Below are 9,652 nucleotides of genomic sequence, written 5' to 3'. Positions count from 1 at the left end.
GGTAAGGAGGCTCACGTGGTTCGTAGGCAGCCCAGGGCCTTAAACAGGCGCTTTCTTTCTGAAATCAGAATTACCCCAGTGGATATTCTGCAGCCCTGAACTCAGTGAGAGCCCGGGGCCCGGCGCCTTTAGGGTTAAGAAGACAACTTTGAACTGAATTTCTTCTCCTCCTTGTAGCTTGGGGAAAGCATCTGACGCGGGGCATCTCCACTGAAACTCTCCAGACTTGAAACATTTTCCATTTTGAGCTTGTAGCAATCAAAACCTTTGGTAATGAGTTCTCTGCCCCAACAGAAGTCCTGCATCCAATTTGTAGGCCATCCTGGTTGAAATGGTTTACAAGATGGAGAGCAAAAAAATCTAAAGGAATATTCTAGAGAAAGAATGAAGTGCTATCACGGAGATCTTTATTTATGGGAAGAAAAGGAACTAAACCATTACCTCAGAATGAAAGATTACATCAGTCAGATATAAGGTAAATCTATTCTAGCAGTGAAACATCAGAAACCCATAATCCTTTCTCAAAGCCCTTTTGTTATTTTAATGTCCAACAAATTATGCCTTTTTTTTTTTTTAAGAAGAAAAACACTTTGATTTGAGAGGTTTCTTTTGCTCCAGGAGAAGTAATTTCAAACTGGTTAAAAAAAGTTTTAATTTTCTGGAACCCAGTCTTTGCTGGGCTGGCCAAGCACAGCACAAGGCTAAGGTAATTTTTAGCTTCAATAGAATCGGGTACAGTGACCATCAAGAGAGGCTTCAAGTTGCTATGGTGACGGTGGTCCAGAAAAGTACTTACGTTAAGCGAGGCATTTTGGGGTTGCTAATTTGAAACTTTTGCCATTATAGTTTTTTTTTTTAAGTGGATGAGTGTGGACAAGTAAATTGCAACACTCACTAGATTGTCCTTGCTGTTGATGTCGGTCATATCACAGGGATCCTCATTACATATCCTCTAAATGACTTTTAAAGAATAGTAAGAAATATGGAAATTTTGAAGAAAACTGGGCAAATGACAAAAAGATAAAAATAAAGAAGACCTGTTTCTCTGTAGAAGCTCTTCCATGGGAAGTCCCTCAAGTAATCCACAAGACAGGGACAGGTAGAGAAGGTCCTTCATGGCTTCTCTGCATCCGCCCTGGCTTGACGCTGGATGTAGAGGTCACTGAGGGGAGCCCTGCTCTCCAGCACCAGAAATTATGTGCCCGTTGACACCTTATAAGGTCTCAGGTGATGAGGGTAAAAGCGCATATCAAGGGCTCTATTTTCAAAATATATGAATGACCTTTCCTTGATAACTTGGAGTTGGAGGTTAACCAACAGACATGCATGAGGTGCCTAGTACATGCTCAGGCCACGCGCTCTGGGAAAAAAAACAAACACCCTTGCGCTTGTGGAAGCTCTATTCCAGAGATGGGGTCAAACAAAAGACATAATAAATGAAAGATAGGTGGGTGATAGGTGATAGGTCGAAAGATGATAGATAAAGTGATAGGTAGATGATAGAAAATGTGATAGGTAGATAGATGATAAAGTGATAGGTAGGGGCGCCTGGGTGGCTCAGTCAGTTGAGCGTCCGACTTCAGCTCAGGTCATGACCTCATGGTTTGTGGGTTTGGGCCCCCCGTTGGGCTCTGTGCTGAGAGCTCAGAGCCTGGAGCCTGCTTCGGATTCTGTGCCTCCTTCTCTCTCTGCCCCTCCCCCATCCATGCTCTGTCTCTCTCCATCTCTCAATAACAAATGAATGTAAAAAAAATTTTATTAAAAAATTAAAAAATAAAGTGATAGGTAGATAGATGACAAAGTGATAAAATAGGTAGATACATTATACATAAAGTGATAGATGATACATAAAGTGATAAGTCAGGTAAGATAAATGATGATAGATGATAGATAGATAGATAGATAGATAAGAAATAAATAAGAGATGATAAATATGATGTCTGAAGGTGGTAAGTGCTACAGAAAAAAATACGGGAAGAGTGCCAAGAGCCAGGATGGGACATACGTGAGAAAAAGGTGGTCAGGATGGGCCTCACTGAGGTTGGGGACATTTGAGCAGAGGCCTAAAGCCAGTGAGGAGTCAGACCAGCAGAGGTCTGGGGAAGAGGGTTCCAGGCAGAAGACATGAGCACATCAAAGCCCTTGATTCAGAAGGTCATTGTTCATTACCATATTCAACAAAACAACAAACCTCAAGGTCATGAAGTATGTCGGGTTTGAGCTCCTCCACTAAGTGACCTCAGACTTCAGTGCACAAATGCTTCATCTCTTCCCTCCTTCCTCCAAGTCAGGAGGTTCTTCAACAAGGAGGTTTTGCCCTGCCCCAGAAAGAGCCCTGCTCATTTCTCATCTGTTAGCTCTGAAGTCATGTGATTTGGGAAAACAGATGACCCAACCTGCCGGACTTGGGTCTCAAGAAGGCTGAGGGTCTGGACCATGAGGAATCCCATCACACACCTAACTGTGTGTGATCGGCCTTTTACACCATGACTCTTTTCACATCAGGGCCACATGGTATCACATCTGAATTCTTTAGATGTCACTTGCACCTGGCACATTATGCAGCAGAGTTAGTAGATGTCCTACAAATGCAGGACTCCACTGCAGGTTATCTCTTTTGTGTTCAAATGCCTGTCCCCTTCCTCATGGTTCTCATCGCTTGCAGATGCCGGATAAACGAGGGGCGGGGCGAACACTCACCTGCAGTTTCAGAGCTGTGTTTTCTATCAGAGCATTTCCAAACCTGTGACCTCCGTTGCATCCTAACAACAACCCCCTGGGGTGCATAGAGAAAGTGCTGTCAGCCTTCACTTGGAGATGGGCTGGCAGATGGAAAGAAGTCAAATGAGTCACACCACAGTGACAGCAGACCCCTAGATATCTAGGGACCCTGATTCCACGTTCCCATGCGGCCGGGAGAGGCCTCCAGAGTGGCCAATGACCGCTGCACCAGCGAAGGTTAGGAATTGCTTCAGGATCATGAGAGGTGGAGGGCAAGCACAGGAGGCGGAGCCATCACCCACATGTCTGCTACACAAATTGACCTGAGAATTAACCTAGTGGGTGCAGCAGGTGTGGAAATATACCTAGAAATGAGTGTGGAGGGCCCCATGCTCGGGAGTCAGGGGTCCTGAGTGCTGGTCCTGGGCACAGCAGTTACCTCTGTGGTGAGAAGGAGGCGCTATCCTGAACCTGTTTTCTCCCAGGCGGCCTCAGCGCTCTGAGGGCACACAGTGCCCCTGGGACAGGTCCTGTGAGGATGACCCCTCTTCTCTTTTCATCCCTCAACTCAGGCACTGGGGGGCTCTGGGACTTGGGGGCAGCAGCACTCAGCGAAAATTTAGTGACATTTTTTCACTGAATTTATTTTTATATTTGCTTTCTATCTGTACGGCAAATGATGCTGATTTTTCACCCCTAGTGGGAATATCAAGATTTCATTTAAGATAAACGTATTTAAGTAGACATAGTGAATTATTCGAATAAAAAAGTTTAGTTAATGACATTAGAGGTGGGACACAGTGCTAAGATCCTAAAGATGGTTCAGGAATGAGTGACTGCGGGACAGGCAGAGCCAGACGACCTCAGGGATCCCCCTGCTTGGAAAATCAGTGGAGAATGGTGGTTATGAATATAAGCTCTGGAGCCAGACTCTCTGGGTCTGCAGTTCTGGTCACTTACACCTGGATAAATCTGAGCAGGTGACTTAATCTCACTGTGCCTCACTTTCCTTATCTGTAAAATGGGACGAATAGCACACCCATCTCAAATGATTGCAACATATTACACTTACAAGTGTACACAGCTCTGTACGTGTCTCCTGTTATTACCACTCAATTGGACCACACACACCAAGGGCTTTCGGAAAACAGAGTGGGGCCCCAGTGACCATACTCAGTGGTTTACCAGATCCCCCCTTGCTCATACATACCGTCTCCTATCCCTGAACACATAATCCCGGCGGCCCTCCCACCCTCTTTTCCTATTGGAAAGTGAGTGAGGCCTTCCCTAAATAAAGAGGGTGGAGGAGCTCCATCTGATGGCTCCATCCCCGATCCACACGGAATGGTGTAAAGGTGTCCAGGTGGTGGTATTTGTCTTCTCGTCACTTCTCTGAGCTCGTACAAGAGTCAGCTGTGAGCCACATGTTAAATCATCTCCTGAGCCAGAAAGAAAAAAAGAAAAGAATTATGAAGTTAGAGCAGCGAAAATAGGGGTGCTCCCATTCACCGCCCTCCCCAAGGTTCCCTCCAGGGCTGCCTCCCCGCTGCGAGTCCCACTTACTCTCTGGCACTGCTGCATCTTTGAGGCCCCCAAACCCTGACTGAGGCCCCAGGGGTGAGGGACTTTGCAGGTGACCATGGGCTGTTCCTGGGACATCCACTCACTTTCTTCTGGTGTAAGTGAACATTCTCCTGGGGTCAAATGTACAAGCAGGGCCATTCTGAACAGGCTGAATTTGCGTTTGTGATGTACTGCCCCCCACTCATCAAACAGAGGTGTGTGAGATACTCCCCACCTGTCTGCACTCGCTAGTGGCAGAGTTAATAGACCGACTTGGAGAATTTATTTAAAGAGAAATGTTAACTGTATTCTTTTCAAAGGAGGTGTGAAGATGCCCAGTTGCTTGGTTGCTGCATATATACACAATGAGAAGCCATCGTGGGTCACTCCTGTGCATTGATGAGAAACAAGGAGCCAGCTGTCACCAGCACTGTATGCAGAGAAGGTCATGGTATAGATCACGATCTTTCCAGCAGAGCTGGGGCTTCTGGATTCTTGAGCTGCTATTCTTTGCACAGTGGCAAACAAGTGACCCCCATTTCTCCAGCTCCCTCCAATCCTTGATATTTCCATTTCTACTCCCACAAAACAATAGTAAACCAAGCTGTAGTGGCAGAATTCAGTATGACCATGGGGTGGGATTACAGAGTGCTTCCGGGTGTGGCTTCTGAAGCCGGATGGCCTCAGGTTTGACCCTGGGTTTTCTGCATCCTGAGTAAATGACATTTATTCAACACTTAGTGCCTCAGTTTCCTCAGCTATAAAATGAAGATAATAGTACAAGGGTTGTTGGGAAAATTAAATAGGCTAATACACTTTATTTTAAAAAATATTTTTATTTATTTCTAGGAGAGAGAGAGAGAGACAGCGTGAGCAGGGGAGGGTCAGAGAGAGGGAGACACAGACTCTGAAATAGGCTCCAGGCTCTGAGCTGGCAGTCAGCACAGAGCCCGACGCGGGGCTCCAACCCACGAACCGCGAGATCATGACCTAAAAGAAAGTCGGACGCTTAACCGACTGAGCCACCCAGGCGCCCCACATAAAGCACTTTCAAAGGCGTCCGTAACCTAGCAACAACAGGGCAAGTGTTAGCAACTATCGGTTACTGGAACAAGTCTTCTATTAGGGCAAGTATCACACTCTAAGATGGCCCCCGATGATTCCAGTCTCCCGGCACTCATACACTCACATAGTTCCTGCCACATTGAAGAGGGCTGACTGTGACCAGGACACAGAGGAAATGGTGGAGCATGACCTCTGAGGGAAGGTCATAAAAGTCACAGTACTTGCACCTTGTCAAGTAGCTGCCATCTGAAGGCTGAAGGAGCCACTGCCAAGGTTGCTAATTAACGTGGCTGGCAAATCAGTGCTGGCCGTTGTAGGAGGTCTCAGGTCCTCCCCACACAGGCCTCCCCATAGGGCTGTTTGATGTCCTTGAATATGGCAGCTGGCAAACGACCCAAGAGAGGGCACGTTGTCAATACTGTTGTCTTATCTTACATTTAATTTCTTATTCTCAAGAAAATAGTCTGTATTTTCTTGAATTTTATTATAAGTACCAAGCAGAAGCTACCTAAAAACTCTTCTTGTTGTTTCCTTAGGTACATATTTTCCAGAATAATGGCCTTGTGCATCTTCAGGCTGTGTTCTCCTCTTCCTAAGTGATAGGCCATCTCTTTTTTTTATTCTCTCTCTCTCAATCAGATACCTCATATTCTTTCTCTTTTCCTCTTTCTTTTCTTCTCCTCCTCCTCCCCCTCCTCTCTCTCCTCCGCCTCCTCATCCTTCTCTACCTTTCTAACCCAGGAATAAAGAAGGTCTCTATCTATGTTTGCTATTTGCCTCTGAACATAGTAGACGGACTCTCTCTTGTCCCTTCATTTAACAGTTTTCTTGCGCTCTGATAAAAACTCTCTTACAGAGCTTGTGGGAGGTTGGTATCAGTTAGCTCTGCTGCGTAACAAACTACCCAAATGTCAGTGACTTACAATCTCAATGATTTATTATTGTGCACATCTGTGCTTCTGCTATGGTTTAGCTGACCTAGGCTGGGCCCAACGGCTCTGCTTTAGACATCTTGGCAGCTCTCACTGCATGTCTGTTGGCACTGGGGCATCTCCATTCCATGTATCTTTCATCCTCCTTTGATCTTCTTCCTTTGTCCTCTCATGCCTAATGTGGGCATATTTTTCTTATAGTGATATAGATGTACCGAATGAGGAGTAGAAGCATGAGCCTAGGGTCAGAGCTGGCATGCTGTCATTTCACCTATGGATCATTAACCAAACAAGTCACATGGCCAAGCCCAAGTTCAAAGAGCACACAACTATATTCTGCCATTCTGCATGGAGATAGAGGAAGAATGCAAAGTCACTAGGAAACAATGAATACAGGAGGCGTAAAGAATTGAAGCCAGTAATGTCCCACAGTGGTTCAAAAATGAACAAGACATCTCTTGACTTGGAATCTGCCTTTAAGGATTCAAGAGAGAAGAATGTAAAGGATGGTCAGAGAGCAAGAAGGAAATCAGGAAGAAAGGGTGCACAATCTGAACAAAAAGCAGCCCAGACTCTCTCTACCCATCTTGCTCCATGCTCAAGTCTTCATCGACCCGTCTGGAAACTGTTCAAGACTACCGATATCAGAGCCTCACATGGAGCCCGGCTCCAAGATCCTGATTTGTGCTTTCTCCTGCAGTCTTGCGAGGAAAATCCACACAAGGTTGATGATTTCCAAGCTAGTCCAACCACACCACTTAGAGCCCTAAGTCCTCTTATGGATCAGCTCTTACACAAATGAGTGCATTTGTGAACAGTGGCTTCCTGGAAGCCTCATTGTTTTTCATTGCAAGAACATCCTTTGCCAACTGGTACACACGAGCAGCTTCCCAATGGGTTTCATTATGACAATGAGCAGAACTTCCTGTACAGGATCAAAGTTAGCCTCCCCAAAGGACAGAGCCCAGCCTACATTCTGCATTCCAAGGACTCGGTCTTCCCTCCCCATTGTCCCAGAGAATGACACTCACTCTCTGCTTGGGAGTTCTTCAGAGAAGACCACATTTAATGCAGACTTGTGTGTTCTGCCTGCTCAGGAAAGCATGGAGGTGTCCTGATAGAAGGAATAGTACAGCTTATCTAGCGTGGAGTTGGCAAACTTTTCTGCAAAAGGCCAGATGGGACATATGTTGGGTTTTTGGGCCTTCCAGTCACTCTGCCGCTGTAGCACGAATGGCAGATATAGGCCACATGTGAACAAGTGCGCATGGTGTGTCCTTTAAACTCTCTTTACAGAAACAGCTGGCGGGTCCGACTTGGTCCACAGGCCACTCATAACTGACTGCCCTCTGTTCTAATCTAACCCCTCCTTTTGCGTAAGTGGAAACTGAGCCCTCAGCCTCTCCTGTCATCACTGAATCTCGCATCAGTGAATCTTACATCCAACTGTGGCAATGGTCTTTTGGTACCATGCTTCTTCGGGGGGCTGTACTCAGCGGGGGCGCCCCAGTGTGAGTGTGCTGAGTCTTTAGCACCCGTGTCTCTCTGGCTGTTAAACATTTTCAATATCACCCTCGCTTTTTTTTTTTTTAATGTTCAAGACTTCCGCAAGACTGAGCGCTCCTTGAGGTTGGACCTTGCGTCATCCATGTTGCGACCCTGGTGACTTTGCAGCTCAGCCTCTGAGACATCAGAAGAGCACAATTTAAATGAATGAAAACGACCCAGAAAAGAGAAACGACTTGACCAAGGTCATGTAGTCTAATAAACAGCAGTGCAGGGACCAGATCCAGCTCATGACATTGCAATCTCTATGTTAATACAGTGTAATCAGCCACCGGAGAAAGGTAAGGCTACCTAAGGGGTTGGAGAGCACAGGAACACTGATGAAGCCAGCAAGTACCTCCCAAGAGCCCTGCAAGTTGCAAAGTCATATGCAAAATGCTGCAGGCAGGGAGGGCCTACCTTCCCTCCCTACAGGGAGATACACACCAAAGTAGTTCTAAGCTCTGTGCTTATCTCTACATACTGATAGATTCGGAAAACTATGGTTAACTTTTATTTTCTACCTCTCCCTGGCTTGGCTCTCCGCTACATTTATAATTACACACACACACACACACACACACACACACTCACACATACACACACAGAATCTAGATTGTCATTGAAGAGTCTAGTGTCTAGACCAGGTTTCTTGATCTGAAGCTTTTAGAACAACCCCTTCTCAACCTGGGACTTTCTGCACCTTTCTTAAGTTATATATACAAATGTGTGCATTTTTTTAAAAAGAGGGTGCATAGATATTTTTCAGATTATTACAAGAATCCATGTTCCCACATTTTAGCTGTAGGTAAGGGGACTTATGATTCATGTCCTAGCTTTACTGCATTGGTGTTGCCGAGGTCTGTTTTAACGCCAGAGCAATAGCCAACAAAATAGTACATAAATCTTACAAGGTGGGGGTTGGGAAGAAGCCTACACTGTTTCTCATTCACCGCCAGTTGAGCATGCTTATTTTTCAACAACTCTTGGGTGTTTGACCTCAGAGTCGCAAACCCCTCCTCAGCTTCTGTCATGAGGGTTGAGCATTTCTGCAAAGTGGTAGAGAGCATGAACTTGGAACCCAAACATCCTGTGGTCTGATCCCAGCTCCCTACTCGCTGTTGTTCTGTAACTCACTCAACCTCTCCTGGCGCCCTTCTCCTTAACATCAGTGTCTCAGTTCACCTACCTGCAAAATGGGAATAAAAATACCTAGCTCGCAGACTTACTGTGAACATTAAATAAATTCCATATTTTAAGTGTCTAGAACAGCACATGGTAGGTGCTTCATCGGCTTGGCACATATTAGGCACTTAGCAAACATTTTTTCATTTTCTTTATCTTTCCTCTCTCTTCTTTTTCATATATGTGGCATCTAGAAAGAACGGTTTATAGTACATTCTCAAGATTGTTCCCTTCCTTCCTTCCTTCCTTCCTTCCTTCCTTCCGTCTTTCTTTCTTTCTCTCTTTCTTTCTCTCTTTCTTTCTTTCTTTCTTTCTTTCTTTCACCCAAGATTGATAAACGCAAGGAGTTGGTCGCCAGCAGGTCTGTCCACACCTTCTTCCCTCTCCGGCCTTTGGAGAAAGCAAGAAGAGGCAAGCACAGAAAACACTGCTGGATAAACTGCAAGGGAGGAACCGGTTTTTTGTCAGTTACCTTTATAAAAGGAGGCTTGGCAATTTCAACAAGCCTTCTTTGTTTTTGTTTTTGTTTCATTTTGTTTTAAACTCATGTGCTAAAATATATTCATTCAAAGGCACAAAATTTCACTCAAAGAGGCAATTAGCTTGGAAGATTCCTTTAACTCATTACTGAAACCATCTTA

Source organism: Crocuta crocuta, unplaced genomic scaffold (assembly GCF_008692635.1).
Source record: "Crocuta crocuta isolate KB4526 unplaced genomic scaffold, BGI_CrCroc_1.0 scaffold138, whole genome shotgun sequence".
NCBI classification, from domain to species: Eukaryota; Metazoa; Chordata; class Mammalia; order Carnivora; family Hyaenidae; genus Crocuta; species Crocuta crocuta.
This window is presented reverse-complemented; position numbering follows the sequence as displayed.